We start from the raw sequence: 8,926 nt of genomic DNA on the forward strand, positions 1-8,926 counted from the left end.
TTTGAGGTTTTTAATAGTGTCTTCTAGGAGAGAGTTATGTGATGGGGGCCAGGTAATATTCCCCTTCAGGATATTATCTGGAGACTGTCTGTGATTAATCTTCTTGGGGTTGCAAACCTGCTCTCTTTCTATATAGAAGCTATCAATTGTTCTCTTCATTTTTTTACTCATTTTTAAAAACCTATAAGGTCTGCCTTCAGGGCAAGGAGGTTACCAGCTTCCTTTGCAGAACAGGGATAGGTATATGGACAGCAGCTGTCTTGTGAACTGGTTGCAAAGGTATGAGGGTGCTCTGAGAGAGAGTCCCTCCCAACCCCCAGCAAGTGATTCTGAGCTGTTTAGCAGGGGCTGGGCTGTGGAAGTTCCCAGTGAAGAACCCCTGCTGTGTGGCCTAGCGACTGCCCTGAGGCTAGAGGCTGAACAGTGAAAGTGTCAGAACCCCAGGTCAAAGCCCCCTATGAGGCTGTGGATATTAGCAGCTGACCCGTGAATAGCCCCAGCACACAGACCCGAAGTGTCTCTGCCAGTGGAAGCACAGTTGCTGCTGCGGAAGTTTTGCTATTGTGGAAGTTCCACTCCCTCAGGCTAAGCCCCCCACTGTGTAGATTAGAGGCTACCCTGGGCTATGTTCACCTGCATTGCAGATTCTTAACTGCCCCAAGGAAGAGCCCGGGACAGCAGAATGGGCCTGCAGAGCCCTGCTGTGATCTGTGCTGAGTCACTTCCAGTTTGGGGTAGCTATAGGCAGTTTCTGGTGTTTTTTTTTTAAGTGGCTTTGATTTCTCTGCTGATCTGCTGTTTTGCAAGCAGAGTAGAGCAAACAGCGTATGCCAGAGTCGTCTGTCTCTGTAGCTTTTCTAACCCCAGAGGCCTCCCCAGCTCGATCTGCACAATATGATAGCCTAGTTCTATCACTGTCCGCAGCTGGTCTTTTTCCCCATCCCTCAGGACAGATCTTTTCTGACGAAATTCCAGATTCTCTTTGGCTGGTAAATTGTTGTACTTCTAATCTTTGTGGGTTTTACCAGTCAAGCGCTATTTTCAAGGCTGAATTAAATAGTTGGTAGTGAGGTTAGAGAGAGCTTAGAAAGTCGTGTGTGGCTTCTGTGCCATCTTGGTTCTGTCCCCCCCCCACCCCCCAGATGTAATTTAAAATATGGCAGGCAGAAGGTTTTTTTCAACTACCTGTAGAGAGGTAGAGAATTTTGTCAAGATTTGAAGTCAGGCTCAATCAGACTCCATTTTTTTTTTTTTTAAGTCTTTCCCCTTTTTGGAAAAAAAAAAATTAGGAAACTATTTGTCTTTCTCTAGTCCTAAAATACTATTCTTTGTCTCTATGATTAATAGTATTGAACAACATACTATTAACATTATCTCATCTATCCTAATTGATGATTCTATTCCCACTCCATCTCATGTCTCTTCCTGAGTCAAGTCAAAGGACCTCATCAAAGTAATAGAGACCATCCATAGTAATCACATATCTCTATAATAGTACCCCTAAAATCTCCTTACTATCATTTTCACTCTCTTTTCCTTTGTCCATTATCTCTAGTCCAGTATATATGTATGTATATGTAGCTATGTATTATATTAATTATATCATGTCATTTTATAGTTAGTATATATGATATATATTAAAATATATGCATTTCTAGGTACATAGTCTTCCTCCACCCAATGAGAAGGTAAAAAATGTAAAACCCATTACAAATATGAAGTCATATAAAACAAATTTCTGTATTTGTAATGTTCTGGAAAAAAGAATGAAAGAAAAAATGTATTTTATAAACTATACTTAATCTACATTTTGAATCTATCTCTTTTCTAATTGGAAGTAGATAACATTTTTTATCATGAGTCCTTTGGAACTTTACTAGGTTATTGTTTTGATCAGAATTATTGAGTCCTTCCAAGTTCATTATATTTATAATATTATTATTGTCTAAATTGTTTTCTTGGTTTTGCTCATTTTGCTTAATGTCATTTCATATGAATCTTCCCAGGTTTTCCTAAAACTATGTCCTTCATCATTTCTTAAAGGGCATTAGTATTCCTTCACATTTTTATACTACAACTTGTATAACCATTCTCCAATTGAAGAATGACTCTTCAGTTTCTAATTATTTGCTATATAAAAAGAACTGCTATAAATATTTTTGATTATATGATTCCTTTTCATTTTTCTTTGATCATTTTGGGGTATAGACTCAGTAGCAGTATTCTTGGGACAAAAAAATGCCCAATTCAATAGATTTTGGGGCATGGTTCCAAATTGTTTTCAAGAATGTTTTGAGTACTTCATAACACCATCAACAATATATGTGTTCCTATTATCTTATATCACCTTCAAATTTTCACCAATAGTACGTCAGTATATCTATTTTCCCACATCCCCTCCAAAATTTATCATTTTTATTTTCTGTCATTCTAGTAAATCTGGTAGTTATGATTAGTTATGATCACAATGTTGTTTTTACATACATTTTTCTAATTATTAGTGATTTAGAGTCTTTTTTCCCTATATGGGATACTGATAGTTTACTTCTTTTCCCCTCTGAAAATTGTTGAGATCCTTTGACTATCAATTGATCTCATTCCTTTCTACCTACATTGATTGTATCCTCTCTCTATTTTTCACTTTCTCTCATTCACCTTTTCCTTTTCTATCTTTCCATCCATAGGTATACTTCAGTTAATTCTGCCAACCTCTCAAGCTATCATCTTTTTTCCATAGTTAGGTTCTTAAGGAAAAAAAATCATTCATTCTTGTTGCCTTTGAAGTATGGTTTTTGACCTCCTCATAGACCTCAACTATTTTTCCCATATTGCCAATGATCTTTTAATTGTTAAATTTAATGATCTCCTTTTCTTAATTTGCCTTTTTTTGACTACTCCAACCCATTATTATTACATTTTTTGGTAGAACATTTATTTCTTTTATGAGAGATATTTATATATTTTTTGTCATTGAGAAGTCATTTCAACTAACACATATGTATAGTTTCTTCATCCAGAAATCCTGCTTTATATTAAGGAAATCAAGCTGTGATCCATTTTACTACAAGTAAAATGTTAAAAAATATTTACAAAGAAAGTTTCTTACTCTATGAACTATGTTTTCTAATATGAATTTGTGAGATAACTTCCCCTTGGCATCATAGGCTGTCACAGTAGCTCCTCCATCTCTTTCATGAAAGCTTCATATATTTCATTCTTGGTTTGTACTAAAAGAAATATAGAAAGACAAAATTTAAGAACTACTTTGAGAATTTAGGGCATAGCATAAATTTCTTTGGAGAGTAGCAACAGCTACTACTTGTAGCTATTTTGTTGAACCCTCAGTGCAGTGGGCACAAATCTGGTAATATCTGTTTTGGGATTGGTGATTTGTGGCTTGCCACTAATAGCTGCTGTGGCTTTCTTCTCAGTAGTTGCTACACTGGTATCATCCACTTTAGGTATCTGGATCAAATTGGGTTGGGGCACTTAAATCCCTGGATTCAGCAAGGTAGCTGGTGAGAAAAGGCTAGGTGAAACAGATCCAAATGGAGGCACTAGAAGTGGGTGCATTATACTAGGAAAGGGAAGGATGCCTGGGGGTGGTGGGAGAGGCTATAGTGGTGGTCTTCATGGAGGAGGACATTGAGGAAGATCAGGAGGTGGGCTTGGTGGTAGATTGGGAGATAAAAGCAGGGCTTTCAAAGCCCTGGCATTCCAAGTAGTCTTAAGAATGAAGGAGCTCCTGGAGTTGGACCAGGAGGAAGGTCAGTGGGTGATCCAAGGTTGTAATGGTGGAGCAGGTAGTGGCCCAAGATAGGGTGGTCCTGGCATGGAGTACCTGTCTTTAGGGAGGAGGAATATTGCTGTTATTGGGAAGCAGGAGAAGATGATTCTCCATCAGGTAGAACTTCTTTTTGTGTTGTTGTTATGTAGTATCCTTTAACTCTGTCCTCAGAATCTCCTTCCTCCTCATCTGCCACTTCTCACTCCTCTTCAGGAATTTCCTGACCTGCCATTCTAAGCATTATAGCCTAAAGAGGTATTAATTCCTTCATGTTTTTCTTTTTCTTTTGTGATTTTCCAAGAACATCAGCAAATCCTACACTGAGATCTGACTCATTGTTCTCTCTCTTTTCATGATCACAGTGCATGAATTCTCCTTCACTGTCAGCATCTGACCTGACAGTGTCACTGTTATTATAGCTGTTATAATGTTTATTTTGTTCCATTCTTTAGGATAATCTTCATCTTCACTAGTACTGGAAGCCTCATTATCAAGACCTTGAAGAGCAAGTTCTGGACTATATAAAATGTCCTCCTTTTGCCTATGAGGAGCAAATTCTAGGGCAAAGCCCACTTTATGGCCATATATTTGCAGAACTTGGAGAGAAGATGGCCCAACGGGTGGGTCATTAGACTTTCTGCCAGGAGGCAAATGAGGAACACTACATCCAAGAAGAGGAATTATAGAAATTACCTTGGTGGGAGGTCCATAAGCAGAGGTTTCCCCTCCCCCAGGCAATTGAGGTTAAATGACTTGCCCAGGGTCACACAGGTAGGAAGTGTTAAGTGTCTGAGGCCAAATTTGAACCGAGGTCCTCCTGATTTCAGGGCTGGTACTCTATTCACTGAACTACTTAGCTGCCCCAGCAGAGATTATTTTGAGACTAGAGAGTGTCTGTGCATCAGACAATGGGATGTCTTGGATCTCTATGATAGATGGAATATGAAGCATATCTGGCAATAGGATGCTGAGTATTTTTTTTTACATCATCAAAGTATTGGCTGAGCTGGGTCCTCTTCTGCATGTATTCTACCACAAACTTTTAAGGTTCTTTGCAATTATCTGGATTTTCCTTTATTGGTTTTAGAGAATGCATTCAAAACTTTCACAAAGATTTGTTTTGTTTTGTTTTGTTTTGTTTTTTTGGCTTATCTTTCAGCACCTTTTCATTTAGCTGTGGCTGCTGTACTGGATTAAATGCTCATTCAATTTCTTCATATCCCCAATAATTGTACTGCAGCTCATACCATCATTCATTGTTTCGTTTTTGTGAGAACACTGAAACCAAGATCTGGAAGGCTTCCAGAAAACTAGCCCAGCCCCAAGTGAAGGAGATAAGATTTGGAAAGAGACAATAAAGGATTTTAACTCCTGGCTGCTTTGGGGATTATTGAACGGAACTGAAACTAAGTCTGCCTCCAGAAGCTCCCCAAGAAACCTGCTCCCAGTGAACGATTTATAATTTTAGAGACGAGAACATCACATTATTGTTTTAAAATTTCCTCTCCTGGGTTTCTTTTCAAGCCTGCTCAGTAGAATTCATGAACTTCCCACTGTTGGTAGAGGATATAGATCTTTATCCCATTTTCACAGGTTATATGGTTTAATTAGTTAAGGGGAAAATTTTTCTTCATTCAAAGTAATACACCAAAATTATTATCAGCAAAAGTCTGGTGATTTTCAAACTTTTTCATCAGACCATAGAACATCCACCTTTCAACTGCTTATTGTAAGTCGGAGTGGTCACAGATCCTGGTAGACTTATGGACCCTCCTTGTTCTCCTTGGCCCAGGATTGAGAGACCTTCATTTTTGCTCTCTTATTCAAAACCTAAGCCACCACTATCTTGAAACTGTGTGTTGCACTACCTCCCACTCTCATTTTTTTCTTCTCTATACATTTCAGTTTTTAATAATTTTAAAAATTTGGTCCCATATAGGATATCATTTATAAAAAGCCAAAAAAACCAAGACTATGTATTGTTTTAAGTTTGCTCTTTATTATTCACATTAATTATTGTCATAAAGATTTTGTAGTGAAGGAAAAATTGGCACAGTTTAGTGGTTATTAATACTTTCTTACTCCCTTGTTTCTGATCATAATATGGCGTAAGATAATTTTTAAGCCTTTGATAATTTCCTCTCTTTTAGATATTTTGAAGATCAGTCTTCTAATAATTTAAAAATTGTTCCTCTAACAAGGCTTTTGTGTGTAATTAAGAGAGATCAGCTATACTTCTCAACTTTAAAAAAAAATTCAATTTCTAGTAACTCATTCAGCACATGTTCATGATAGCATCCAAATGTCCCAATCTCATCTCAACTACAGAAGGATAAATATCTCTGACTCATGGTTCAGTTATTTTTCAGTCCTATCCAACTCTTTGTAACCTCCTTTTGGAGTTTTCTTGGCAAAGATACTGGAATGGTTTACCATTTCCTTTTCTAGCTCATATTACAGGTATGGAAACTGAGGCAAACAGAATTAAGAGACTTGCCAGGGTCACAAGCTAATAGATGTCTGAGGCCAGAGTTGAATCCATCAAGATAAGTTTTCTTGACTCCAGGGCTGCCACTCTACATCTACTGTGCCAATTAGTTGTTCATTCCCTTTCATAGGGCATGACAAAGATCTTCTTGCTCTCTCTATTTTAAATAAAGTTAGACAAATAGAATTATACTTATGCAAATAATTCAGTTAAAACTCAGTTTCACACTAAATTATCTAGATAATGAAGGAAAAATTTTTCTCCTCCTCTGATATGTCATTAATTAAATTACTTGTCCTTGAACATAATCCAGAGTAAGAGACAGTTTATATAAAAAAGTCGAGAAAAAAAAGAATGTTCATACATAATATATGTATACACACACACACACACACACAAACATGTATTCTATAAAACTAACAAGTCACTGCACTTCTCTGAGCCTGTTTCCTTATCTACAAAATGGTGTAAATATGACTTTTACTAATTTCACTAGGCAGTTGTGAAGAAAGTAGTTGGTAAATTTAAGCTTTTCCAAAAATGTGTTATAATTGCTAATGAAAACTGTGACATCATTCCCTGTATTACAGCCATTTTAGCACACTTATACATGAGAAATATTTGTTGATTTAATGCATCACTGAGAGAACACAAATATAAGATAATTCTTGGGTTTGGAACTTCAGTGAAATATGGGCATAATTAACAGATCTTTGTTTGGATCTGGGTTTGGAATCCTAGTTTTGCCATTTACTACCTATGTGATCTTGGGAAGATGATATAACCTTTTTAGATTTTAGTTTTAATTGTTAAAATGAGGAAGTATTGCTTCCTCTAAGGTTCCTTTGAGTTCTAATTCTTATGAGAACTGTCAAACACATTTCCTTGAGAATTCTCCATTTTAAGATTGAGTCATAGTCTTCAATGTGAAGATGTGAAGTCCGGATTAGCTCCCTAGAGGCCTCAGAATCAGCTGGAGTCAGGATAAGCAAAAGTCCTTGGTCTTTAGGGGGAGAAGTGAAGGGGAAAAACAAAACTGCCACACACTCTCTACCGACTGACCTCCCTTCTCCTCCTCCTCCTCCTCCAAAATGACTCTGACTTATCTTACTCCACCCCCTAATCCCTCCTACGATTATCTGTATACACCAAAAGATTTGAGTCAGCACAGAATAGTGAGAAGGGCCATTTTTCCAAACATATGATAATAGAGTATTGTCCAATAGGTAATTAGCCTTAAGTGCTGGGTTGTCTGATTCAAAGTTTCAGCCCTTTACATTCAAAATGTCAGAAAGTACAATCTTTGAGCCTATCCTGAAACCTTCCCATAATCCTTTCCAAAGAAGGGTTTTGTGGATATTAATCATGGAAGTATTTCATAATCCAGCAGCACTGGTTGCCATTCTTACAAATTCCAGGTGATACCAAATTTTATGTGATTTTAGACGTTAGTCAACTTTATAATGAAAATTATAAAGTACCCTCATTCTGTCAAGGGGGTGGACATGGAGAAATAACTCATATTGAGTTGATTAAAACTGCCCAATTAACAAATGAACTCTTCTTTTTCAGGATGAAATATAATAGTGAAATCTTCAGCTCCACGTCTTCTGAATGTCTTATTGCCTTTCTTTACTTCCTATAACTTTGACAATAAGCTCCTGGATTGAAAAAAGAGGAGGAGGTGATAGGATATTTAGCAGAACATAGCAAAAAAGGAAAAGGAAAAAGAAAAAGTACTGTTAGAATCAAAATAAAGAAACTGGGGCCTTCCTGAGGAAAGTTTTGGGGTTTTCATAAGATGATTATTTTGTTTGAATCTATAAGATAATATCATTTGGGATTCTTAGTCTCAAATTTTAGTTGACTTTTAAACCTCTTATTTTTTTGAAAGTTATAATTATGGAAAGAGAAGTATCTGTATTAGGTAATTACAGGGCATTTCCTCAGTTCTACTAGGAACTAATGGTAGGAAATTAAGGTTCATTAATTGTGACTATCATGTATAGTGGAATAATGGATATGTTTTTCCCTTTATCTTTCTAATTTCTAAATTGTTGACTATTTTGTTAAACTCTGTTTTAGGACTTCTACACTTTAGTTCACTGTTCAGGGTTACTACCACTTTATTATGTAATTCAATGGCATGTGAATTCATTCAACAATCCTGTATAACAGGCACTGTGGTAAGCAAGGGGAAAATTTTTTTTAAATGAAATAATTCTTACTCAAAAAGAACATGTGTTCTATTAGGGATAAAACAACACACACACACACACACACACACACACACACACACACACACACACACACACACATATAGGTACATAAGAAATTTGTTTTCCTTCAGTTGAGGCTGAGACCAATAGAAAAGTGACTTGATTCTTTTTTTCCAAGAAGGTCTCTGGCCTAAGGTGTTACTTTAAAAATTAAAGTAAAAATTGTAGCTTATAGTTTTTTTAATAAAATTATTTTAAAAAAATATTCTGCTCATTTTCTTAGGTATTTGATTTTTATCTGCCTTCAATTTTAAAAAAAAATGAAGCAGTTTTGTTTTCATGTTTTCTTTCTTTCCCACTAGTGTTAGTAACACAAACATATGAGATGGTTACATATGTTACTTTCAATACCCTGGAGCATACATAAGTCAA

The 8,926-nt window shown here is 36.4% G+C and overlaps 1 pseudogene; it reads right to left on the reverse strand.

The window, feature by feature from the left end:
* Positions 1-3,168: 3,168 nt before the first annotated feature.
* On the reverse strand, positions 3,169-5,372 carry LOC141549702 (WW domain-binding protein 11 pseudogene; annotated as a pseudogene).
* Between the last annotated feature and the right edge of the window lie 3,554 nt (positions 5,373-8,926).

The sequence above is a fragment of the Sminthopsis crassicaudata genome, chromosome 1 (assembly GCF_048593235.1).
Source record: "Sminthopsis crassicaudata isolate SCR6 chromosome 1, ASM4859323v1, whole genome shotgun sequence".
Lineage (NCBI taxonomy): Eukaryota > Metazoa > Chordata > Mammalia > Dasyuromorphia > Dasyuridae > Sminthopsis > Sminthopsis crassicaudata.